Source organism: Pseudophryne corroboree, chromosome 6, assembly GCF_028390025.1.
Source record: "Pseudophryne corroboree isolate aPseCor3 chromosome 6, aPseCor3.hap2, whole genome shotgun sequence".
In the NCBI taxonomy this organism is placed as follows: domain Eukaryota; kingdom Metazoa; phylum Chordata; class Amphibia; order Anura; family Myobatrachidae; genus Pseudophryne; species Pseudophryne corroboree.
This window is the reverse complement of record NC_086449.1, coordinates 365604473-365632124: the sequence shown is the minus strand read 5'-3', so window position 1 is coordinate 365632124 and position 27652 is coordinate 365604473. Positions and strand designations below refer to the sequence as shown.

General features: G+C 41.8%; 1 protein-coding gene and 1 non-coding gene across 2 annotated transcripts in view; one reads left to right on the top strand and one right to left on the bottom strand.

Annotated features, from left to right (window-relative positions):
* Positions 1-27652, bottom strand: part of SND1 (staphylococcal nuclease and tudor domain containing 1) — a 1401087-nt gene that overhangs the window by 565830 nt on the left and 807605 nt on the right. The gene's annotated exons all lie outside the window — the stretch shown is intronic.
* On the top strand, positions 24058-24204 carry LOC134937921 (5.8S ribosomal RNA). The gene has a single exon (XR_010180608.1). It is a non-coding gene; the product is annotated as a 5.8S ribosomal RNA (ribosomal RNA).

Genomic DNA, 27652 nt, shown 5'->3' with positions numbered 1-27652 from the left:
ACTGCAATTTAGATTTCCGTATGATCACACCGACCCAAATCTAACTCTCTCTCTCTGCACATGTAATATCTGCCCCCCCCCCCCCCTGCAGTACACATGGTTTTGACCATTAGCTAACAAATTTGCTGCTGCAATCAGGTCTGAATTAGGCCCAGTGTAACACTGTCATACTGCTTTATGATACAGGTCCTTGGTGCTCACTACGAAAAAATAAATAAAAAGATCTACAAAATAGAAGCATAAAAGGCTCCCAGAGGATATCTCCATCTGGAGATGTTGCCAACTATTGGGGCCAAGTACAGAATTGTTTTGCATTATTGATCTTGTAAATCTGGAAGCACAGCAACCCCCATAGAAATGGATGAAAATGGAGATATCTCTTGCAGTCCCCTCCATACACCATTCAGTACTGCACCTCCTTCCTGGATTGGACTCTCAGCCAACAGTAGAGATGCCTATGGTCTGTTTCCAGTCAACAGTTTCATGCTGTAGATATAAAGCACAGATGGCACCATTGATGGAAACCCATTTAATGGCCATCCCTAATTGACATTTCTGTGAATATAAACAAAAAATAAAGAAAATCACCAGACCAACAATGCAGCTTTAACATGAAGAGGGAGCTGCAATTGACTGTGCCCCTCCTCAGCCTGAGTTTCTCACATTTTTGAAGAGCATAAAAAAAAAAAAAAAAAAAACATACATCCTAGAGATATTCCATCTAATGCCTAGTCATCCTATCATACTACATGTCAGGAGGACAAGTCCAACTTACTTTCTATGAGCCACGAGCCAGATTGTAAACTGTCCAGCAAAAGGGTTAAAGACCGCGCACCAATGCTGTGCTGTGAAGGATTCTGGGAGTGCTTTAGAAATAATCTGGCACAGTGCAGCTGCTGTTCCAATGCAATAGCGTATTTGAAAAGCCTAAATACCCCACACTTCTCTATTCAGTCATCCTTAATAAAAGCACCATTGAGTATTCTGGAAGAAATACAGGATCTATATAAAGCTGGATCACTGCTGACACTGTCCAAATTCTCTCGACTTTTCTATTGATTTGCATTTTCTTCTTCTACCAGCTAATTATCTTTGCTTTTATCATCCAGCCTGCATACTTCATTATAAAACACTAGTACAGTAACATATAGTGACTCATGACCAAACCGGCCGATAGTTAAAGGATAATTAGCAAGCTAAAGAAAATGATGGCATGCTGAAAAAGTAGCCGTATGTATGGCAGTTACATGGCAGATGATCCAACAATGATTTTGCGGTTACTGAAAGGTTCTTATTTTAATATGACACATGATTTGAAAACCATTTACCTTTAAAGAGTAAGTCGATCAAAAATAAATGTATAAAAAGATATTTAATGTATTCATAAAAAAAAATCAGAATGGACCACTGGATTTACTTGTACAATATGTGATCAGACAATTCCACAAAGATTGCAATCACCAGCAGAGTTTTAGAGTACTACCTGTATTTGACCAATGTATGTTTTGTGAACTTGATCCTCTGTAGCACTTATGGTGCCCATACACTTGCGAGATAATCGGTGCTAACCTTCGATTTTGACCGCATCTGTGAGAGAAATTGAAGGATTGTATGCACATTTGGGTACCTTTCGATGCGATGGGCGGGCACGCCGGTCGAATATCGCGTCTCAAGATAGTATGTGCTGCACTTAATATTTATCGAATCGCAGTGCGATCGCATGTGTTTTTAAAAACACATGCTAAATATCACACTGCAATGTGCGATGGGCACTCCCCCAGAGTGGACGGAGGCCACTCCCACTCGTCGCTGACGTGCCCATCACGTGATTGCCATGCGATCTATCGCATGGTAATCACTTTGGCAGTTCAGGTGCGATTTCATCGCACATGAACTGCTGGCGCAATGCCCCGCGGTATCGCGTCGCGGGGCATCGCACAAGTGTATGGGTACCATAAGACAGCAACATGGACAGACTTTAGATCTATAGGATTCATTCTGCCCATAGCACGCTAATCAGTAAACACAGGATTCTTAGATTCTAATCTATTTTAATCTTTTCCCATTACACCCAATTTTCAGTTTTTCTTTTGTTTTCTGTACTAGGGCATACCATACTTAATTTCTACAGGACACAAAATTAACTTATCTGGGTGGTAGTACATAAAAGATTACCTAATTCTGTAACTCAAGATGAAACTACAGTATATACATATTCTATGGAAATGTGTGGAATGAGCAGTATTCATATGTAATTCATTCATACAGGCGTGTCCTGTTACAGCCTTTCTGCGTAGCGTACTGGCAGTTTCCGAGATTCACGGATGTGAGCATACGCACGCACCCACAATCCATTTGCTTCTATGGGAAAGCCACAGCTGAGAATGGATCGCAGCACAGTGCATCGTGGGACCAAACGCGGCCAGGAAGTAGCAGGACACATCTGTAATAAAGGCAGAATATTTCAAACAAATGATTTACTGTATATGAAAATAAAACAAAGCTACACAACTTAAGTATAAATTCCTAAAATTAAATTATTAGAAGCAAAAACTCCTAAAACATGGATTGAAAAGACCAATTTTAGTTTTTTAGATCCTACAAATCCAGGGCCTGGCATGCATTGGAGGGTATAGAATTACCCACGATGTTATACCTTTTTTAGTTTTTTAAAACATGCTATCCAATTAGATCAATCTTGTAAAAAAAATGACATGTTCTAATGAACACACACAAGTTCAGTAAAACCTGCATGTTTGAACTGCCGCAGCCCCGTTTTAGCATTAAAACTGTTTCCGCTTTCGGGGATTTGGTTTGCCCAATAAGCCGCAAATTGTGACGGCTTATCAGTGCTAACTGGATTGCCCACGGCAAAGCAATTACTCATGGTCAATGAACGCAGGTAACTGGATACCCCGCATAGTGGTAATTACCAAGCAGTATTTAGGGGCTGACCAACAGTCCAACTCCTTTACGGGTTAAAAGTTTTAAGCAAAAAAATTCTATTCCGCTATTAAATTGTATATGGTTACTACAAAAACATTTCATGGCATTAGATTGGGCATCTTCGGCAAAGTGTTACAACAATAAAGTATTTCAGAAGAATTCTTTCATATTAAGCTGCATGGTACAGATGTGTCCTTATACACCTAGCCTCAAAAAGCCATGCACCGCAAGATGCCTGTCGTTAGTCAACCAGCAGTTCCCAGGCAGCTCTGCTAATGTTGGGCATCGTTTCTTGCCAAAAATGTGACTTATTCACATCGCTATGCGAATAAGACATACAGTACAAGCAGACACTGCTTAATAAAATATGCGGCATGCCTATATTCTCTATGCGACTGTAACTGCATATGAAATGGTACGTTACTGTGTTTTCCAGCAATGTAATGTAGCATTTTGTATGTTTGGAAACAAAAATGCACAAAGAGACTGTTATAGATGTTCACTTCTCTAAGAACTAGTTATAAAAAATAATAAAAAAAGAAATATGGATAACCAAATATTTAAAAAGCATTCTCCATGAGCAATGATCAGGGTTGTAAGTAGGTGTGTGCCAGAGGTGCCGCACTTTCTGGCAGCACCACCCGCACGGCCACTCTCTAGTCACCCACTAAATTATTTTTTATGCAATAAAGACTCCTGTCGCGGCCGCAATTTAAGCCCCGCCCCTGACATTTGGCTAAGCGCCTTTCAAGACCTGCGAATCACGGGATGTGCAGTAGATCCATACAGCAGCAGCTCTGATCTCCGCCTCTGAGTTCATCCCTCTACTCCTGCTGCAGCAGTGCTTAATGCAGACTGAGATGAATCTTCCTAATGGATGTACTAGTTCAGCTGTCCAGCCTCACTACAGCTAACTATCTGTCCTTTCTGATCCTCTTCTTCTGTAAGTACTTAAGAAAATTATCTGTATATTTCTATCTATCTTGTGCTGCCTGAAGACGCTGCGATAATAACTTTGTGTTGAGTGATTATCGAGTCCGCAGAGTGCCACATTTCAGTGTGTATATATATATATATATATATACATACATATATATATATATATATATATATATATATATATATATATATACATACACACACACACTGCTCAAAAAAATAAAGGGAACACTAAAATAACACATCCTAGATCTGATTGAATGAAATATTCTTATTAAATACTTTGTTCTTTACATAGTTAAATGTGCTGACAACAAAATCACACAAAAATTGTCAATGGAAATCAAATTTATTAACCCATGGAGGTCTGGATTTGGAGTCACACTCCAAATTAAAGTGGAAAAACACAGTAAAGGCCGATCCAACTTTGATGTAATGTCCTTAAAACAAATCAAAATGAGGCTCAGTAGTGTGTGTGGCCTCCACGTGCCTGTATGACCTCCCTACAACGCCTGGGCATGCTCCTGATGAGGTGGCGGATGGTCTCCTGAGGGATCTCCTCCCAGACCTGGACTAAAGCATCCGCCAACTCCTGGACAGTCTATAGTGGTTGGTGGATGGAGAGAGACATGATGTCCCAGATGTGCTCAATTGGATTCAGGTCTGGGGAACGGGCGGGCCAGTCCATAGCATCAATGCCTTTGTCTTGCAGGAACTGCTGACACACTCCAGCCACATGACGTCTAGCATTGTCTTGCATTAGGAGGAACCCAGGGCCAACCGCACCAGCATATGGTCTCACAAGGGCTCTGAGGATCTCATCTCGGTACCTAATGGCAGTCAGGCTACCTCTGGCGAGCACATGAAGGGCTGTGCGGCCCCCCAAAGAAATACCACCCCACATCATTACTGACCCACTGCCAAACCGGTCTTGCTGGAGGATGCTGCAGGCAGCAGAACGTTCTCCTTGGCGTCTCCAGACTGTCACGTGCTCAGTGAGAACCTGCTTTCAACTGTGAAGAGCACAGGGTGCCAGTGGCGAATTTGCCAATCTTGGTGTTCTCTGGAAAATGCCAAACGTCCTGCACAGTGTTGGGCTGTAAGCACAACCCCCACCTGTGGACGTTGGGCCCTCATACCACCCTCATGGAGTCTGTTTCTGATCGTTTGAGTAGACACATGCACATTTGTGGCTTGCTGGAGGTCATTTTGCAGGGCTCTGGCAGTACTCCTCCTGTTCCTCCTTGCACAAAGGCGGAGGTAGCGGTCCTGCTGCTGGGTTGTTGCCCTCCTACGGCCTTCCTCCACGTCTCCTGATGTACTGCCCTGTCTCCTGGTAGCGCCTGCATGCTCTGGACTCTACGCTGACAGACACAGCAAAACTTCTTGCCACTGCTCGCATTGATGTGCCATCCTGGATGACCTGCACTACCTGAGCCACTTGTGTGGGTTGTAGACTCCGTCTCATGCTACCACTAGAGTGAAAGCACCGCCAGCTTTCATAAGTGACCAAAACATCAGCCAGAAAGCATAGGAGCTGAGAAGTGGTCTGTGGTCACCACCTGCAGAACAACTCCTTTATTGGGGGTGTCTTGCTAATTGCCTATAATTTCCACCTGTTGTCTATTCCATTTGCACAACAGCATGTGACATTGATTGTCAGTGTTGCTTCCTAAGTGGACAGTTTGATTTCACAGAAGTGTGATTGACTTGGAGTTACATTGTGTTGTATAAGTGTTCCCTTTATTTTTTGAGCAGTGTATATATATATATATATATATATATATATAAAAGCAGAAAAAAGGAAGGCGCACAAATAAGCAAAGTTTGAAATCTTTACTAATAAAAAGATAAAAGCTCACATACATCGAGGTAAGTACCGGCTCCCTCCTCCAAAACCCCACAGGAAACGTTTCCGGATCGTGCCCAGCAGTGATTCAGACGGGGAACTTCAAATGGTTTGCATCCGGCTGTGCTTACATCCACGCACTCGGTCATAGAGCATGCGGCCGCTCGTTCAGTACTTGGTGTAAATGTCCCGACCGGTTTCGTCGTAATAGACTTCGTCAGGGGGCGTGTAGCCAAACAGAGTTCCCGTGCAACATTTATAGCACATCCCTCACAATCAATTAATTAACTAACTAAATCAGCTGTTCTCAATTTTTTATCAGGAAATCTCCAGCTAAAATTGAGAACAGCTGATTTAGTTAATTAATGATTAAGATATACAATGCTGTCTGACGGGCTATGGATTACCCTCTGGTCTTATATAAAAATGTGAATTGTTATTAAATTGATTGATTTTAATGATGTTTACTGAATCTATAAAGAAATAAGTTTATTAGAATGTAAAAATGTAAAGTCTTTTAATGAATTGATTGTGAGGGATGTGCTATAAATGTTGCACGGGAACTCTGTTTGGCTACATGCCCCCTGACGAAGTCTATTACGACAAAACCGGTCGGGACATTTACACCAAGTACTGAACGAGCGGCCGCATGCTCTATGACCGAGTGCGTGGATGTAAGCACAGCCGGATGCAAACCATTTGAAGTTCCCCGTCTGAATCACTGCTGGGCACGATCCGGAAACGTTTCCTGTGGGGTTTTGGAGGAGGGAGCCGGTACTTACTTACCTCGATGTATGTGAGCTTTTATCTTTTTATTCGTAAAGATTTCAAACTTTGCTTATTTGTGCGCCTTCCTTTTTTTTGCTTTTTCACATGTACTGAGCCGATGGATCGGCTTTTCTGGAATTGGCAACACGTTCATCGATAAAAAGAAAAGAACTGATTATTTGAATTTGGACTGAGAGCAATATCCCATGCGCAGTTAACAACTGTGGTAATATATATATATATATATATATGAAAAAAAAGGGGGGGGGGGTGTAGCGCCACTTGTGAGGTATGATCTCAGTAATTATTCAATTAAATAATTTAAAAAGAAATTAAAAATACCATAAACAAAACACACATAACCTCAATAGAGGTGTCTGCCAAGCCCTAAGGATGTAGTGCCGGTATCGCACTGCTGAAATGTATGGAAAAATGGATAGATAGGGTTCGGCGCTCAGTGTTGCTAAGAAATGGTTAAAAGCCAACATAGAGATGTATAAAAAATATTTAATATGAGAGTAAAAGTTACACAATATACATAAAAAACATAATCTGAAGAAGTCTGATGAGACGAAACGCGTTGGGTTTCCTGCACTAACCCCCTGCTGTTTTCTAAAGCTAAGTTGATCTCCTTATCCTTTTAATATTTTGGTCCATATATATTTTTTATGTTTTTTATGTATATTGTGTAACTTTTTTACTCTCATATTAAATATTTTTTATACATCTCTATTTTGGCTTTTAACCATTTCTTAGCAACACTGAGCGCCGAACTCTATCTATCCATTTTTCCAATATATATATATATATATATATAAAATCAGGGCTGTAACTAGGTGTGGGCAGATGGTGCTTAGCACACAGTGCACTTGTGCTGTGGGCGCCCCATCCACATACAACCCAATTGGCTTCCGCCAGCTTCCGTGCTGCCTGACACATTTTAACCATAACATTGCGCCCGCCACCCGCTCTGGCGGACACATCGACACTGATATACAATAGCCAGCAGTCTCGGTCTCCCCGTGTGCACCGTCCCGCTCCACCCCCTCGTCCTCCACTTCTGTAGCAGCCCAGTGTCCTTCCAGCATACAGGCTGTTACGGGGATGCGTCTTCTCCTGGCAGGTAGCCGCACAGGGGATGCTGAACAGGGAGATCCCACCCGACGGCGCCATAGCCGCCTGCACTCCCAGGAAGAGGAAGCTCAGCTCTGCCACCGGATGAGTGCACTGCGGTCACCATTACATAGGTACATGTGTGCGTGTCTTTCTCCATATGCTCAGGCTAGGCTCCGGGTACTGTAGCCTAGCTTCTGCTGCCACTCATGTAAATTAAGCCACAGCATCCCTATCCCATCTCTCTCTCTCTCCTCCCGCCACCCCTTTCTCTGTCTCGCCTACCTGTCACCTTTCTTTCTCCCTCCCAACCCTATCTCCCCCCACTCTCTCTTGTGACTCTACCTGCCATAATGTGTAAATGTGACCTCTACCCACAGTAATATGTAAAAGGGGACTCTACCTGACTAATGTTTGATAGGGGCCCTACATGGCGTAATGTGTAAAAGGGGCTCTACCTGGAGTAATGTGTGTAAGGGGCGCTATTGTGCGGCATAATTTGAATAATGGAGACTACTGTGCAGCGTAATATGAATTGTATTATTTTGTAGCCACGCCCCTTCCCCATGAAGCCATGCCCCCCATATTTGTGGCGTGCACTGGCCCTGTTTTAAATATGGGGTGGGGGGCGCCAAAGCTGTTTCTTGCACATAGCGCTAAAATGTCTAGTTACGGCACTGGCGATGAGTTACAGAATGGGTTAAAATGACTGCTTGTATTAGGTGATAAAGTAATAATAAAGCCATCTGACAAGTATATGGGGGTCCGTATCTTAAAGCGGTCTTCCTACACACATTAATCTGATATCTGAAGAGACAGATCGATAAACACGTTCACTTTTGTTACAGCTGTACAGTTACTTCTATATTCACCTTTACACATGTTTGCAAGAAATCAATAGTCTTCTGGGCAGCTATGACTATTCATATTCATTAATAAGTGTGTGAGCAGTCCAAGAACTGGAATAAGTAACGTGATCTCATCAAAAGCTAGCTTTCATGACATAGCAGGAAATGTATACAACCTTTATAAGAGAACAACTCGATAAGTTACCCATAGCAACCAGATTACACCTAACATTTTATAGAATGTACTAGCTAGTAGTAGTGTTGTCAGCTTTTCATATTCAGATCCCTGGATAGGTTATGTAATCAAGGACATCTCTACAATCAAAGTAGTGTTACTTTTTCTTCTATTGACCGATTTTAGGCCATTTTATTAATACTCTAATAAAGTAAGCCCCTGTATATACTGTAAGTTGTGCAAACAAAGAAAAATATATCCAACCCACAACAATACATAAAAATAACATTTAGAAGCAATAAAGACTACTTTAACTGCTCATAATGGAAAGTGTTTTTGGCAATGTGAAAGGAAAATACAATGCAGTTTATTTCTTATAGCTATAAAAAGGCTAGTTTCAATTATGCTTTTTTGTCACCTTTAAAATATATATAACAGCATATACTGCACTTATTTGATATGTTCAACCCTAGTAAAAAACAGAAAATCTTTTTACTAATGCTGTACCAAGCCATTTTTTGCCTTCTGGTCTACAAACACCAACCACAGAAGTATGTGAAACAGACTCATGACCAGGATAACTGCCAATCAGTCCAGCGCTAGCAATTAGTAGTCTATGGCTGTTCATCTTACTCACCCAAGCTACAGCTTCTCTAAAAGGTGTTAGTAGAGCGTAGGGTGGCCAATCCCGTTAGCGGGATCCTGGGATTTTGTCCAAAAATTGGCCAGGGTCCAATCCTGGGAATTTCAGGATTAGGAAGGCCCTTTGTTTTTCAATGCCGGGCAGCATTGAGCTTCCTCGGGAGGCTCAGATGCTGCCCGGCTCCCCCTGCTCACCTCCCTCTGCCGCCGGCTGTGCGCACTGCACAGCATGATGTGAAGTCAGAGGTCACACTGCGCAGCCAGCCGCCCGTACCTCAGCACCTGCACCGGCGCACATTTCACCTCCTTGTAGCAGGAGGACCCACCCTCCCATCCGGATTAGGGTTAATTATGTGAACTGGGCAGAGTGGGGTGGGGGAGGACATTGAAAGGAAGCAATCCCGGGTATCCCAGGAATCCCGGGATTGATAATTTTTCAATCCCAATTCCAGAGATGGAAAAAAATGGCCCGGGATTGGCCACCATAGTAGAGAGCTACCTGGCTGATATTGCCAGTAACACATGCTTGTCTCAAAGATTAAGTCATGCATGTGTAAGTACACACGGCCGATACAGTGAAACTATGAATTGCTCATTAAATCAGTTATGGTTTTAACTACTCAATCAGTTGTCGCCATACAGGCAGGCGTCAAAGTACCCATCACATTTGCAGCTGGAGATGGGCCATGAGGCAGTCAGACATGATTTAAGAACACTGCCTGTCTGGGATTTTCAGGCCTCCAGACAAAAAACATGATTTCCTGAATGCCAGGAGGATTCCCTGATGTGTGGTAACCCTACAGTAGCTAGAAGCTAAATGGTTTAAATCGGCAATGTGTTCTCTTTAACAGGTTTGATACATCTAACCCCATTTCTGAATGACCACGAGATATTGCCAAAGACACTTCTGCCCACACCAAGAGACAGTTTATGGAATTTATGAGCGAGATGCAGGGACAGTTTTACATCTGATTTTCCAAATAATGTTGAGCGTCTCATCTGTACACTACAATGATTTTGCTCAGGCTATACTATTAATGTCAGCTGTTAGAATAATAGACGCTTTAAAATATATTTGTACCTTGAAACTAGTATAGTAATAATTAACGTGAGAAGTACAGTAGAGTATAGAGGATGCTGTACCTTAGAAGACATAACTTAAGAATAGATATGAATTTACAATTCAATAATGGATTATAAATTAGAAAGAAAAAAAAACACAGGTGACGCTAAATTACACATTTAAACATCAAAACTATCCAATATGATAAATACACACACAAAATATACTTAACTCCATTAATACCATTAATCAGTGGGCAAATATAAATACATACATTAAACAGCACTGCTAGTGCAATGTACCTCCACTTATAGTATAAATTCCACAATATGTACTATTCTTTGCCGATTGGCAGCTCTCATACAGTACATGGTATAGGTATGGTGTTGTATAAAGTTCATTGTTAGAGTGTAATATGTGCACTTCACTCTCCTCATATCAGCAGATTTTAATAGCCGAGACAGTGGCAGATATGCACAGGTACCCGAGATGGTATAAAGTCCACTTACAAGTCGATGTATGTATGTATGTATGTATGTATGTATGTATGTATGTATGTATGTAATGTATGTTATATATATATATATATATATATAGAGAGAGAGAGAGAGAGAGAGAAAGAGAGAGAGAGAGAGAGAAAGAGAAAGATTTCCATTCAGTGGCAGTAGACAGGGTTATTCAAGCATTAGTTGGATGAATGGAGCTCTACTAATACATAAGGAAATGTGTGTCTCACCACAGCAGTATCCGGGGTATCAGCCCATCCACAGCCTGGTGGGCCAGTTAGCCATGGACACACCGGGGGAGTATGCAGGTTTATAAGCAGTGAATCTTGCGCAGAATCTCCTGCCGCATAGCTAGATATGTCTACAGTCTGGCAGACCTGAGCTGTCCCAGAGATCTCAATCTACCATGTGAACAGACACATGGAAGTGCTACAAGTGTCCACTGAACACAGCAACAGCTGACAAGTAAAGCAAGCTCTGTATCTTCAACGCGTTTCTCCACACAACAGGGCAGCTTCATCAACAAGTGGATTACGGTTTTCCTCTTGCTGAAAGCAGAAGCAAATCACTTCATCTAGCAGCTCTTTGTAAAACATACAAAGAGTAGGCAAGTACTAAAAGGTTTGTGTTTTAATAACTGGATTAATTTGATCATGTCATTTTTAATTAAAATTAACCGGAATAAGAAAACATATTAGACAAGGTACATCAAGTGATCCATTCACTTAGATCAACATAACTTGTAAAGCTACAATTTATTGGCTGTTTCTGTAGTACCCCGACTTATTTATGGCTAATGCTCGTGACAAATGTCAGAGATAGTCACTATTCAGACAGAAATAAAACCCTATGAAGGCCATACTATCAACAAAATAATGTCAAAGTGGTTTGTAGAATGGACGAAACAACGCCATGACAGCGGTGTATTGATTTGTTTACAGCAGTGTTGTAAGCACTTGTGGACAAAGCATCTCAGGAATATAAAAATAAATAAAAAAGCAAACAAGTGACCTTGAAGCACTCTCAGGGCTACAATTACAGAGAGACCTGAAGACTGCGGTCACTTTATTGCTTTCTACTCCCAAATGACCCATGTTCTTTACCAGGAACAGAACGAATATATGAAAATGTGGGCGTGAAGCAGCCGCAGAGTCAGATGTAATGCATAGGAAACAGAACAGTAATAGGCTAATCTGAAATGTAAGATGTTTATTGTAAAACACAATGTTCAATTCACATGATCCTTACGTAGAACATCGCAATGAAAAAAAATGTCAGAAAAAACTTGTGCAGGCATGGTGGGTTAGAGGGCTGTAGATTGTAATTCAACACACAGCATATTTTACAGCGAATGTGCTTTTTATGACATTATACTATATTTCTCTGTGCACACTGCATCCTGACTAGTCTGCAAAGATAGTCATTGTAACATCCATAAAGAGCGAGTCAGCAACTGGATGGTGTAACGCAGAGGTTCACTAAACGCAGTCCTCAAGGCACCCTAACGGTCCAGGTTTTAAGTATATGCATGCATGGCCACAGGTGACTTAATTAGTACTGTAGGCAATTCGATTTAACCATCTTTGTTGAGCCATGGATACCTTTAGTACCTGGACAGTTAGGGTGCCTTAAGGACAGAGGAGCCGATGTATTAACCTGGAGAAGGCATAAGGAAGTGATAAACCAGTGATATGTGCAAGGTGATAAAGGCACCAGCCAATCAGCTCCAATATGTAAATTAACAGTTAGGATCTAATTGGCTGCTGCCTTTATCACTTTGCACATATCACTGGTTTATCACTTCCTTATGTCTTCTGCAGGTTAATACATCTGCCCCAGAGTTTGATAAGTAATGGTTAACATTACTACAGTGCCTCACAGCACTTAGGTCATAGGTTTGATTCCCACCATGACCCTAACTGTGTGGAGTTTGTATATTCTCCCCTTACTTGCACAGGTTTCCTCAGGTTACCCCTCACAATCCAAAAATACAGTTAACTGGCTCCCAATAAAAACCTGGACCCTAGTGTGTGTGTTTTTAGGACAGACTAGATGCGCCAAGTGCAGTGGCAAATCTATAATGGGTGCAGTGTGTGCGGTGTACACAGCCCTTTGGTCCAGAGGAGCCCACGTCACACACTCTGCACTCATTTTTTTCAATACATACCTCACCGGAGTCTCATGGCAGTTGCAGTGACTCTGAACCCTAGGTGGTGCGCAGGTCTCCAGGAAAATAAGCAGGGTCCATTTTTCTTGCGTTTTGCCATGCACAGTAGGGAAAATAGCCAGGAAAATGGCTACTGCACCATTTTCCCAGAGACCTGCGCACCACCTAGTGCTCAGTCACTGTCACTGACTGCTAGGGGGAGAGGGGGGGGAGGAGGAGCGGACAGACTGCACATGGGCCCCCTCCTCTCTTAAAATAAACCTGGTCAAGTAGTTTCTATCTTCTATCAAACTATGTTTCTGTATATAGTACTCCACAAGTGGATTCCCACCATGGCCCTGTGTGGAGTTTGTATATTCTCCACATACTTGCATGGGTTTCCTCAGGGTATTCCGGTTTCCTCCCACAATCCAAAAATATACTGGTAGGTTAATTGGCTCCTGACAAAATTAACCCTAGCGTGAATGTTTCTGCATGTGGTAGGGAATATAGATTGTAAGCTCCACTGGGGCAGGGACTGATGTGAATGGCCAAGTATTCTCTGTAAAGCGCTGCGGAATATGTGTGCGCTATAGAAATAACTGGTAATAAACAAAATAAAGTGGTGATAGTTGCAGAGACTGCGGACTAAACAAAGTTTCTACTATGTACAATGAATGTGTGTGATGATGGCAAAAAAATAAATAGTGTTTGCCTTTTCTTAGCTTTAACATTTCTTCCAGGGTATTGTCACCATGACAAACAGAAAGGTTAGTATAAAACATTACACATTGTTCCCAATTAAATAAAACCCTTTTCAGGGTAAATTGTTTTCTAGTGTCAGTTATGCTAGAATGTCTTGTAATGTTCTTTGGTTCTAATATGTCCGTACTGTACAATCCAGATGTAAGCGGCCTTGTGTCAGCCAGCTGTTTCACAAACCGCATTAGCAATAACCACATCTCCATTTAAACTGCTGGACACAAGGAAAATTATTTTCATGCTTCATTTACCATGTAATGCAAAATGTCAGAAATGTAATACACACTGCGAAACCTTTTAATCAGTATTAAAAAAGTAAATTATACTTATACAAAGTGCTCAAATCTCACAGGGTCAGCAAAGATCTGTGCTAAATCCATCATGACACAAAATACCACCATAATACAGTGAGGTGAGGAACATGCAGGTTATTTTCAGGTGCCATTGGAAACCATGCTGAAAGAATACTAAAAGGTGCATGACGTGCGCATGCCATCCAAAGTGTTGTTTAATCCATGGCCATCTAGTCAACATGGCGAGATTTCATCATGCATAAAAGCAAGCGTTTCTTATCTGTGTTTAACACCTTCTGTAAACTTTTAGCCACCATCAAAAAAGTGCAAAAACATAACTTATGTTTCCTGATGAGGATAAGGCAGCGTGCGCTTTTGTTTCCAACTCCCAGCCCTCACCAAAGACTTTGATCTTATGCTAACACTAATATTGACTTAAAAACCGTAATAAAAACTGTGCTGCAACTGAACATTTTTCATGTCGATGCTACTCACCTGCCATAGTGATAAATATCCAACACAATATGGGGTAACTGCTGCTCCTGTTTGGTATACGTTTATTTTGCCGGCTGTCGGGATCCCAGCATTAAGGACACAGACACTGGAATCCCTACAGCCGGCACACGGAATACCGGTGCAACAGAACTATTCCCACTCGTGGGTGTCCACGACACCCACAGAGTGGGAATTGAACCTGTGGCAAGCTCAGCGAGCCACCGAGACCGCAAGGGGATCCTTTGGGCTCGCCCCGCTGCCAACATACTGGCGGACGGGGTGCCATTGTCGGTATACTGACGGCTGGCATACCAGTCACTGGTGAATCATACTGAACCCCCCTGTTCTGCTCTGTTGAGCATGTGTGGAGCTTGGTTGCAATTCCAGTTCTACTATTAGAAGGGGGTGTGATTCTGTACATTTTTGCTTTGTTACGAAGATATGGATGGCTTGAAAACAGTCTACATGTAAGACCAAAAGGTCAACTCTAATGTGAAAAAACACTGATATTACAAGTGTTGATCAAGAGTGGTGAGCACCTTCATTTTATCTGTGTAAATATATAAAGGGAGATATATGTGTTATTTACTAAACCACCTACCTCCCACTCACAAAGTGCCACAGGGTTATCAAAAAACTACAAACATTCATGATCAGTGTACACTTACACAATCAGCTTGTCTTAACTGTACTTTCTTTTTTAGGATAGTGCTGAAACGTACAAAATGCATTGTTACTCCCACCACAAGCGGATGTTGAGTTCATACATAGCCAGAGAGAAAACACTGCTCTGGAATTTGACAAAGGGGATGAAGATAATAAATAAAAAGCAAGAACACATTTTCATTTATTTGCCTACTGAATACAAATGAATGTCGGAGCAGAAACACCGCAGGGCTCGACTGGGTCAGAGGTTGGCATATGTAACCGCTGGATTCTAAATTGACAGCAAAGTGGCTATATCATTTTAGAGGGCAGCACTTATTGGCAATTATACGCTAGGCTCACAATAAAGTAAGTATGGTGAGCACTGCCAGGAAAGCTGCATAGTGCTGCAGTGGACACATCATTTGCTACTAATAGAATACTACATAATTATTTTATATATGCATATCTATATTTACAGCTACAGTCAAAGGAATAAGACAGACACCCATTTCCCACCATGGAGATAGGAAACACGCCTGTTATACAGGGACAGACTTACCTGCAGGACTGCACAGGAGACATAGGGCTCATTCACAGAGACCCTTAGACCCTGACTCATGTCAGGCCAATGCCCTGGTTCATAGTATAACAGACTAAATCTGCACTGAATTTATAGCACTTTCAGTGCCTATTTATCCATTTGCTTTACAAATGGTGCAGACAGTACGCACTGGGCAGTATGATTACCCAGGGCCACCACTGGGGGAGGGGAGGGGGGGGGGGGGTTCCTTAAGAGTTACAACTGGGGCACAGGTGGCCAATTATCCTGATTGCAAACTGGAAACATTGGTACCTGCAGCATTGACCACTTTTCATGTGGGTACCTCCCTCTCTCAGATCCCCAACATACACACACATATTTAGCTTTCCTTAGTGTAACAAGTTCTCCTCCTCACCCAGGTCTTCGACATTCATGGGCCAGGCAGCAGTATAGTGTGCAGACAGAACAAAGCTATGCAGTAGCCACTGGCGTGCGCAGCACATTTGATTAGGGGGTGCACCGTCGGAGGGGTGTGTCTAGCACCGCCTTTTGGGCGTGTCTAGCACCATCTATTGATGGTCAACACATATAAAATATCCACCCTTGTACCAATCCTAATAAAGCAGATACATTGTCATATGTTGTGGTGTGCACCAAACAAACACCCCTGATGGCACTCACTGCAATTACAGTGCTCCTCCTCAGCCTGGTCTGGCACCCCCTCTCTTTCCCCTGCAAGCTGCAGTCACTCACTGACACTGACAGTCGCAGACTAGTTACTGCTGCTGCTGGAAAAACGAGTGACGTGTCAATGCTGCTGCTGACCACCTGCCAGTATTGAACATGTCTTCCTCACGTAACATCACACTGTTTTTGTACGTGGAGGTGGAGCTGGGAATTTGAAAGCCGGTGGCAGTGGCACCCTTGATTATCCCAGGCGTCCGGTCAGTAGTGCAGTCCTGACAGGGTGCAGCGCAGAGGGGACAGTAATCTGCCTGCTCGGCGATTGCTGCATCAGGCATGTGAGATTGGGGTGCCGGACATTAGGGGGTGCCTGTGCGCACCAGGCACCCCCCCTGCGCACACCTATGGCAGTAGCTGCAGTGCACAGAAGTACTTAACCGCTGCAGTCTGTCACTCCACTTCCCATCTGTGCCTCAGTCCTCTACTCTTACCCTCTGTGCCTCGGCCCACTTGTGTGCCTCTACCCCATATACCCATGAATGCTTCTGCCCCTCATACCTTGGCTGATGGATGCCAATTAGAAGTAGTGCAGATGAACAGAGGACCAAATTATATTCAATGCCACATAACAATCAAAGGTGGTGACTCAATTGGACTGCGCACCCCCTGCTGGGCAAATATACAAATAGGTACCTGACGGGGTAATTCAATTGTTTTACCATTCGGGGGTCCCACTACTATTGAAACTCCTAAAAGCACCGGGTATAGCAGTTTTGAAAATAAAGCCAACAAAGGCCAATATACAATAATCAATGGGTAACAAAAAGATATGGAAAACAAAAATATACACTAGTAACAAAACCGATTTTAGAAAAATATTTAAATACTCTAATGATTTATTTATTTTAACATTTGAGGTCTGAGGTAATTCAGACAGATCTTGGGGAGATATGGATATATTGGAGGACAAGGAACTTTAGGGCAGGGATAATACAGTTTGTCGATCCTCAAAATGTCTACAAGCAATATGTGGACCTCAGGAGGAAGGCGCTGGGATATAGGCAAGTGTAAAATAATGTACTACTTTTAGCAATTTAGGAGTGACAGCAATACTATAAAACTTATGGTGATTCATGTTTACGATTGTACTGAAAGCAGCTTAATGCTTACACTGACATCACAGCTCCTGGCTTCTGGGGTCCACATACTGTTTGTAGACATTTTGATTGTTGACTAGCACATTACAACCCTAATAGTAAGTGCCTGCTCTTTTTTTTTGGAGGGGGGAGGAAGGGGGGGCGGGTAATCAATTAGGTGGCAGCTCTATGTCTGCAAGATTGTTCATTTCTATGGCCACCATTACCTGATAGCTCACACCTAACCGTTCACACCTGCGCACAGAATTAAATGGCACTTCTACACAGAGCATTCTTATGTGAACAGACAAGCATGGTAACTATCCGTGACCTTTATGTGTTGTGGTACGAAGCGAAAAAAACGAAAAATGGGTGTATTAAATGCACAGGTTGCACCACCTGTCGCTCTATGGTCCCAGGAGTAAGTTTCCCCCATCCACAAAATGGAAGGCCTATCCGGATTCACTATAAGCTCCACTGTCGTATGGAGTATGTCATTTACTTATTGACATGCCCCTGTGGGTTATCCTATGTGGGGATGACCACATGTGTCTTCCGAGAGAGAATGGGAAACCACAGGATTTGTCCACTGGGGTAACCGAAAAACCAGTGGCTTACCACTTTATGACATATGGACATCAGATTTCATCACTGCAGTGCTGTTTCATTGACTGGGTACCTCCGCTGTCACGATGCGGTGGCAGGGCGCTTATTTTGAAGAAGCTGGAAGCGAGATGGATTTTTCGCCTAGGGACTGTGTCACCCAATGGTCTAAATGAGTGTAATCCCCTCAATGTTTTTCTTCATTGACTCTCGATAATAATGACACTACTCTTCTGAAGAATTCCTGATCTCTTGTATGATACAGTAACATGCAGATTAGTTTCTCTTGCTCTATGCACCTGCATGCATACAAGTTCCGATGCATGAAGTGCTCACATAAGGTTATACTGAGCAAGTTAATTTTGGCCAACACACTCTTATATTTATTCTATATATGTATGTTTATTATTGTGTTTATATTATGGTTTTTTACAATTTTTGTTTTTTGTCTTAGACCTTAGTGTTTATTTATGTGGGTATGCACAATCAGATATTTCTACCTGACTGGCTCCTGATACCCCATAAGGATCTTTTTTGAACTAGTCTTGATTGTAATTTTAATGTTTGCATTTGCTATAATCAATCAGTGACATCCATGAGTATGTAGCCCGGCTGTATTAACGCCTTCAGTTTTGGCAGGAGTTATCTACTCTTAATTATTCAGTTGTCATTTCTGTGACCGATGGAAGGCACGCCCCAGCAGCAGTGAGACACGGCTGCACATGCGCACTGCTTACCAGATGTATCGTGCGTTGCCCTCTGTGCTGTGACTTCTGTCGCTGCTGGCGGCGGCGAGTATTCTAAGTTAGGGGGGAGTTCCTGACTCTTAGAGTTTGAGCATAGCAAGCTATTGCAAAGGTGCATAATGGTATACCCTTAGTTGGCTTGGTATGTTCGATGTGTATTGATTGGTGCTGATTTTTTTGGCGCCATTGTTTGAGATTATTATGGGTATATTAAGGGGCCTGTCAGGCATTATCCGCTTTTGACACTGGTGAATATGGACAGCTGACATTGGCTGTATCTGTTGCAAAGTTGCGCATCTTGAGGATGATCCTGATAGGATCAAAACGTCGATAAGCTGTATTACCATGCTGATAAGTATGAATTACAATTCTTGATTTTAAGTGCAAAATTCTGGTGAATGCCCCTCTATTTGCCTCTCTATATGTGGATGTCTTTTGGACTTCTTGGGAGCAACCCCAGTGGATTTTTAACTGGTCACTGATGTGAATGCGACCGTCTCACCCCCTCTTCAGAGAAGACTGCAGGACAAGCACTCAGGATGTAGAGCAATTTAAACATGCTTGGGATAGGCATATGGCTATCCTTACAAAGAATTAAGGTTCAAAAAGGGTTGTGATTGCCTAAAGTAAAAAAATAAAATAAAAAAAAAGGGACAGACTAGATGGGCCAAGTGGTTCTCTTCTTATCTGCCTTCAAATTCTAGGTTTCTATAATCGGCACAGAGTGGATTTATTATAGTTTCATTATGAGTTACCTCCCTATTTTAGGCTTGTGCACTTCAGCATGACACTTGCCTCCCTCCCAGGTACATTTTACCCATTTCTTATAAGTTTTGCTGACATTGGGGAAAAAACTCATTTTAAATCACTGGATCCACAAGACTGCCCCTATGCTGGAGAACCTTAAAACTTTGCTTTGTATTTAATACGCCAATCCACCCTTCCTGACCTAGAACATGCCGCTGTCCGTTTTTATAACAAATTAAGTCCCTATATTGAGTCTTTTTCCCTCACAACAAAAACATGTCTTGCAACTGTTTGGTTCTCTTACCTGGGAATCCTACCAGAGGCTTTGTCTCCCAGTTTAGATCATATTAGGACCTTTTATTCCTCATAATTCTCACCGCCCACTGACTTCTGTCAAACTACCTTTTCCGTTGACCTCATTTGCATTAGTCGAATATTGTCTCTGCTGATATCTGCATTACTCCCTTGCTCTATCCCCCCCCCCCCTCCCTCCCCCACCAATCCTTCCCTTTGCCTCTTATCCTTGTCCTGTGTAGTATTATACAATGTGAGTCTGGTTACTGTACTTATTGCTGCACTTTTTGATCTGACTGTGATATTACTTATGCCATCTCTCCTTAAATGATGCCATATGGATCTATACTGTCTGATTGTTGAGATTGTATCACTGTAAAGGGGGGTACTCACGGAGCAATCGCTGCTTAAAATCTAAGCAATCTGACTAGATTGCTTAGATTTTAAGCAGCGATCACTCCGGGTGTACCCCTCACAGCGATAGCGATGCGCAGCACCGCGCATCTCTATCGCTGGTGCTAGATTGGTCCCCCCTCGTCTCCCCCCGCACGCTCAGCACACATCGCGCTGTGCTGAGCGGGGGGAGAGATGTGTGCCGAGCGGTTCGCTCAGCACACATCTCTCCCCAAATTGGGCCATGAATACGGCCTTTTACCCCAACTCTCCTTTATCTATTTGCTTATCTGTAACATTCCTTTATTGTTATGGTCTTTGTTCTTAAAAAAAAAACCAATACAGATATTTAAAAAAAAAAAAAAAAAAACTTCCATCATGAGCAAAGTGTACATAACGGTAGCAGAGGCCCAACAGCCTGATTCAACTGCTCCAATGCAGTTTGTCAGGGGAATAGAGAGACACTGATAAATCAGATAATAAAGGGTGGGAGCTCTCCAATTAACCAATCACAGAGTAAATGAAACAACACAGTCCTGCCTGAGTAGTGGGTGGTGGTCAGTGAACTAGAAAGCCCTGACAGGGGGATCAGTATGAAATACCTACAATCAAAATCCCGACTAGGTCAAAATACTGCAATTTAAAATTTCGACAGGTCAAAAAGTCGACAAGAGTTTTTCATTTGTGTATATGTTGACATACGTTGACATGGACACCTTATAAGTGTACCGTGTCCCCTTGCATGGCTCGCTGTGCTCGGCACACCATTACATTCCTCCTCCAGGTCCAATGGGATGGTAAAGTATGAACAAGTCTGTTTCAATTAAAAAGTCATGTCGACTTGTTGACCTGTCGACATTTTAAATGCCGGTATTATGACCTTGTCTGTATTTTAAATGTCGGTAATTTGACAGTCGATCAATAGTTGTCGGGATTTTGATGGTATGTAAATTTACTGCATCCCCTGATGGGATTTCTGGCTCATGATGTGCCTGTTCTCTGCAGCACATCACAGGTAACCAGGGAGACTGGGGAAGCCACTATCGGACATGTACACAAGCATTATACTATGTCAGATCATGCCACAGGTGCAGGAGTGGAGCCAGAGACCACTTCCCAGTGGGGTTAAACAGGATCTGAAGCAGGGCCATAGCCAGAACTTTCTGGGCCCCATAGCAACATTTTGAAGGGCCCCTGTCCAAATGCTTCTAGAGACACCTCTCCACAGCAGCTGTTAATGTTATGCCCCATAGTAGTGCCCTAGTTTATTTTTATTAACTATAGTAGTACCCTAGTTCCCATTATGTCACATTGTAGAGCTGCCAGTTTACATTATGCCAGACAACACCCCCAATTCACATTATGACATACAGTACAGTGCCCCAGTTATTATGCCACACTACAGCGTCCCCAGTTCATATTGTGCCACATTATAGTACCCTAGTTCTTATTTTGTAACATTACAGTGCCACCAGTTCATAATGTGCCACATTATGGTGCCCTAGTTCATATTATGCAACTTTATAATGCCCACCAGTTAATTTTCTACCACATTACAATGAGCAGGTCCAGGTGTTTAACTAGTTATATTGCAGGGCCCAAGGCAAAAGTTTGTAAGGACCACTATGTACAATACTAACCTATGATGAAAAACGTATAACACATGAAACTGCGACAGGGAAGATGGGCCCCTCTCAGCTCTGGGCCCCATAGCAGCTGCACTGTCTGCGCCTATGGTAGCTACGCATTTGATCTGAAGAATTTACCGGTTGCAAGACATTTTATAGAAAAGTGTACTGTTGGCCAACTTAAGTATATCATTGACCACACACCATCCTTCAGGAGGAGGAGGAAGATAGGGAAAAGATTCGACTCCAACGGGAATTACAGTGGATGTGTAAGTAGAAATGCCTGTCCCCAACTTCAAGATGGGACGTGATCTGTTACTAATCTTTCCTTTTTGCAGATTTGAAATGTCTTTGTGGGGTGCCTGCACCTCGGAATGGCATCACGGTTTGTAGCGCACCATTGGACATTGGTTTGTAGCTGGGTTTGTGCATTTGTGAATACCGCTGTGTACTCCATAATAGCATTCTTGTACATTTGCATGTTTGTTTTTAAGCCACTTATATTGTCTTCCACCATGTATTCACACAACTGCGTGTTTTGATTTTTGTTATGCCCCTCCTGGTGTTTGCAGCACTGTTGTGGACTCCCTTGTTTTTTTTCGTTTTCTGGATCATTCATGTGTATTGTTTTAAGGACATATCGGTCTGCTCTAGCCAGCTGTGCCTAGCGCTACACCGGCGTTACTCTCGTCATGATAGCATTGCTGTTTATGGATAACCCTGTGTGGTTTACTTCACAGTGATGCTTTCTTTGATGTCTGCAGCTTGATTATGTTTTTCCCTATTATGGTTTTGACCCCTCTGTGTGTATGGTCCTGCCAGCTTGGCTCATGTCTCCCTTAGGTTGTGGAGTCCTTCCGTGTACGATACCAGGGCATACACTGTTGTGTATATATTGTCTAATTGCTTTACTTCAGGTATCACAGCTCCACTTCTACACCTGTGGAATTATATGACATTGTATACTGCTGGTGTGCATGTCCAATAGCAGTTTCCCTGGTTACCTGTGATGTGCTGCAGAAGAGAGACACATTATGAGTTGGGAGTCCCTCTCAGGGATTCCTATTTCCCCGAGCACCCATTCCCTGATCCCCATCCACTACTTAGGTGGGGCTGTATTGTTGTTTAATTTACTCTGTCACGTGATTAGTTAATTGTGGCGCTTTATCATCCGGCTTTCTGAGTGTGTCTATATGCCCCTGACGAAAACGGCCTTTGGAGTAGTTGAATCAGGCTGTTGGGCCTCTGCTACTGTTTTGTTAAAGTTCCATCATAAAAAGTCTACAAACTTACTGTATTTGCTGATCATCCCACGAGGGTGTGAGTGTGAAAACTACTTGTTTATGGTTCAGAGTGGTGTCTTTATATGTATTTATATCGCTGGGTGCTGGCTCATTGGTTTTATATATATATATATATATATATATATATAGATAGATAGATAGATAGATAGACATACATACACAATAGTATCTCTGTGGAGCACACATCTTTAGGGTAAATTATAAAGTATTATTGATTGAATAATATTATAGAGAGGATTGGGTTGTAATAAAGAGAGGATGACCTTGCACAAGTAAACACCCTTTAAAAAAAAAAAAACATTTATTAATAAAACAATATGATTCAAATTCACATTTACATTAAAAGGAAATGTTAATAAACATTTATTTTACGGGATAATATTGTTCATTAAAAATACAATGATTTGTTTCAACTTTTCAGATATAATATAATGAAATGCTTTCACCAACGCGTTTCGTCTTATAGCTATTTCTTCAGGGGTGTTTTCTGAATAACCAATCTTTGTTTATTTTGAAAAGCTGTATTTTTCCTAAAGAATGTATTCCATAACTAAACCAAAAAAAGGTACTAAAAATAATTATAAAGTAGATTTGAAAATTCTGAAAAATTAATTTCCACAATTTGGCAACACTTGGTGGGGTTCCCTATTTGCGACCACCTAATAATTTATATTATTCTCCAAAGGGATTATTAATGAATAGCTTATCCAGCTTCTCTTAATTTTCCCGTAGCAATCCTATATGTCTGTAAGGATAGAAATCCAAAGGTGGACTGAATGTTATCAGGCCTCTTTTAGCGGTGGATCACTCGAGCCGATGAAGAACGCAGCTAGCTGTGAGAATTAGTGTGAATTTCAGGACACATTGATAATCGACACTTCGAACGCACCTTGCGGCCCCGGGTTCCTCCCGGGGCTACGCCTGTCTGAGGGTCGCCAGGAAATTAAAAGAGGCCTGATAACATTCATTATATTATATCTGAAAAGTTGAAACAAATCATTCTATTTTTAATGAACAAAATTATCCTGTAAAAGAAATGTTTATCATCATTTCCTTTTAATGTAAATGTGAATTTGAATCATATTGTTTTATTAATAAATGTAAGTGTTTGTTTTTTTTTAAAAGGGTGTTTAATTGTGCAAGGTCATCCTCTTTATTATAACCCAATCCTCTCTATAATATTATTCAATCAAGAATACTTTATAATTTACTCCAAAGAAGTGTGCTCCACAGAGATACTATTGTATTTCTATTTTATGTTGGTCTCCATCGACAGGGGATCTTCTCTGTGTTGAAGCTTGCCTATTGTAAAAGTGATAACGCTAAATGAAGCGATTTGAAATCTACTAACTGAATTAGATTTAATCAAACAGTAGTTGTAGATTGAGAGCACATCAAGAAAATTTTTATCTAATATATATATATAAAAAAAAAAAAAAAAAATTATATATATATATATATATATATATATATATATATATATATATATATATATATATATATACATATACATACAGGTTGAGTATCCCATATCCAAAATGCTTGGGACCAGAGGTATTTTGGATATCGGATTATTCCGTATTTTGGAATAATTGCATACCATAATGAGAGATCATGGCGAATGCGATGGGACCCATGTCTAAGCACAGAATGCATTTATGTTTCATATACACCTTATACACAAAGCCTGAAGGTCATTTTAGCCAATATTTTTTATAACTTTGTGCATTAAACAAAGTGTGTCTACATTCACACAATTCATTTATGTTTCATATACACCTTATACACACAGCCTGAAGGTCATTTAATACAATATTTTTAATTATTTTATGTATTAAACAAAGTTTGTGTACATTGAGCCACAGAAAACAAAGATTTCACTATCTCAGTCTCACTCAAAAAATTCCATATTTCGGAATATTCCGTATTTCGGAATATTTGGATATGGGATACTCAACCTGTATATATATATATATATATATATATATATATATTTTTTTTTTTTTTTTTTTATATGGCTGTGTGCTGGATCATTGGTCTTTTATTTACATACTATAGATATATATATATATATATATATATATATATATACACACACACACATATATACACAGTTGTGCTCATAAGTTTACATACCCTAGCAGAATTTGTGATTTTCTGGCCATTTGTCAGAGAATATGAATGATAACTCACAAACTTTTCCTTCACTCATGGTTAGTGGTTGGGTGATGCCATTTATTGTCAAACAACTGTGTTTACTCTTTTTAAATCATAATGACAACAGAAACTACCCAGATAACCCTGATCAAAAGTTTACATACCCTGGAGATTTTGGCCTGATAACATGCACACAAGTTGACACAAACGGGTTTGAATGGCTACTAAAGGTAACCATCCTCACCTGTGAACTGTTTGCTTGTAATCAGTGTGTGTGTGTGTGTGTGTGTGTGTGTGTGTAAAAGGTCAGTGAGTTTCTGGACTCCTGAAAGACCCTTGCATCTTTCATCCAGTGCTGCACTGACGTGTCTGGATTCTGAGTCATGGGTAAAGCAAAAGAATTGTCAAAGGATCTGCGGGAAAAGGTAATTGAACTGTATAAAACAGGAAAGGGATATAAAAAGATATCCAAGCAATTAAGAATGACAATCAGCAGTGTTTAAACTCTAATTAAGAAGTGGAAAATGAGGGATTCTGTGGAAACCAAATCAAGGTAAGGTAGACCAACAAAAATTTCAGCCACAACTGCCAGGAAAATTGTTCGGGATGCAAAGAAAAATCCACAAATAACTTCAGGTGAAATACAGGACTCTCTGGAAAAAAAAATAAGAATTTACTTACCGATAATTCTATTTCTCATAGTCCGTAGTGGATGCTGGGGACTCCGTAAGGACCATGGGGAATAGCGGCTCCGCAGGAGACAGGGCACATCTAAAGAAAGCTTTAGGACTATCTGGTGTGCACTGGCTCCTCCCCCTATGACCCTCCTCCAAGCCTCAGTTAGGATACTGTGCCCGGACGAGCGTACACAATAAGGAAGGATTTTGAATCCCGGGTAAGACTCATACCAGCCACACCAATCACACCGTACAACTTGTGATCTGAACCCAGTTAACAGCATGATAACAGAGGAGCCTCTAGAAAAGATGGCTCACTACAGCAATAACCCGATTTTTTTGGTAACAATAACTATGTACCAGTATTGCAGACAATCCGCACTTGGGATGGGCGCCCAGCATCCACTACGGACTATGAGAAATAGAATTATCGGTAAGTAAATTCTTATTTTCTCTAACGTCCTAAGTGGATGCTGGGGACTCCGTAAGGACCATGGGGAATATACCAAAGCTCCCAAACGGGCGGGAGAGTGCGGATGACTCTGCAGCACCAAATGAGAGAACTCCAGGTCCTCCTCAGCCAGGATATCAATTTTGTAGAATTTTACAAACGTATTTGCTCCTGACCAAATAGCTGCTCGGCAAAGTTGTAAAGCCGAGACCCCTCGGGCAGCCGCCCAAGATGAGCCCACCTTCCTTGTGGAGTGGGCATTTACAGATTTTTGGCTGTGGCAGGCCTGCCACAGAATGTGCAAGCTGAATTGTACTACAAATCCAACGAGCAATAGTATGCTTAGAAGCAGGAGCACCCAGCTTGTTGGGTGCATACAGGATAAACAGCGAGTCAGATTTCCTGACTCCAGCCGTCCTGGAAACATATATTTTCAGGGCCCTGACAACGTCTAGCAACTTGGAGTCCTCCAAGTCCCTAGTAGCCGCAGGCACCACAAATAGGTTGGTTCAGGTGAAACGCTGAAACCACCTTAGGGAGAAACTTAGGACGAGTCCTCAATTCCGCCCTGTCCGAATGGAAAATCAGATAAGGGCTTTTTTAGGATAAAGCCGCCAATTCTGACACGCGCCTGGCCCAGGCCAGGGCCAACAGCATGACCACTTTCCATGTGAGATATTTTAACTCCACAGATTTAAGTGGTTCAAACCAATGTGACTTTTGGAACCCAAAACTACATTGAGATCCCAAAGTGCCACTGGAGGCACAAAAGGAGGCTGTATATGCAGTACCCCTTTTACAAACGTCTGAACTTCAGGGACTGAAGCTAGTTCTTTTTGGAAGAAAATTGACAGGGCCGAAATTTGAACCTTAATGGACCCTAATTTCAGGCCCATAGACACTCCTGTTTGCAGGAAATGTAGGAATCGACCCAGTTGAATTTCCTCCGTCGGGCCTTACTTTCCTCGCATCACGCAACGTATTTTCGCCAATTGCGGTGATAATGTTTTTGCGGTTACATCCTTCCTGGCTTTGATCAGGATAGGGATAACTTCATCCGGAATGCCTTTTTTCCTTCAGGATCCGGCGTTCAACCGC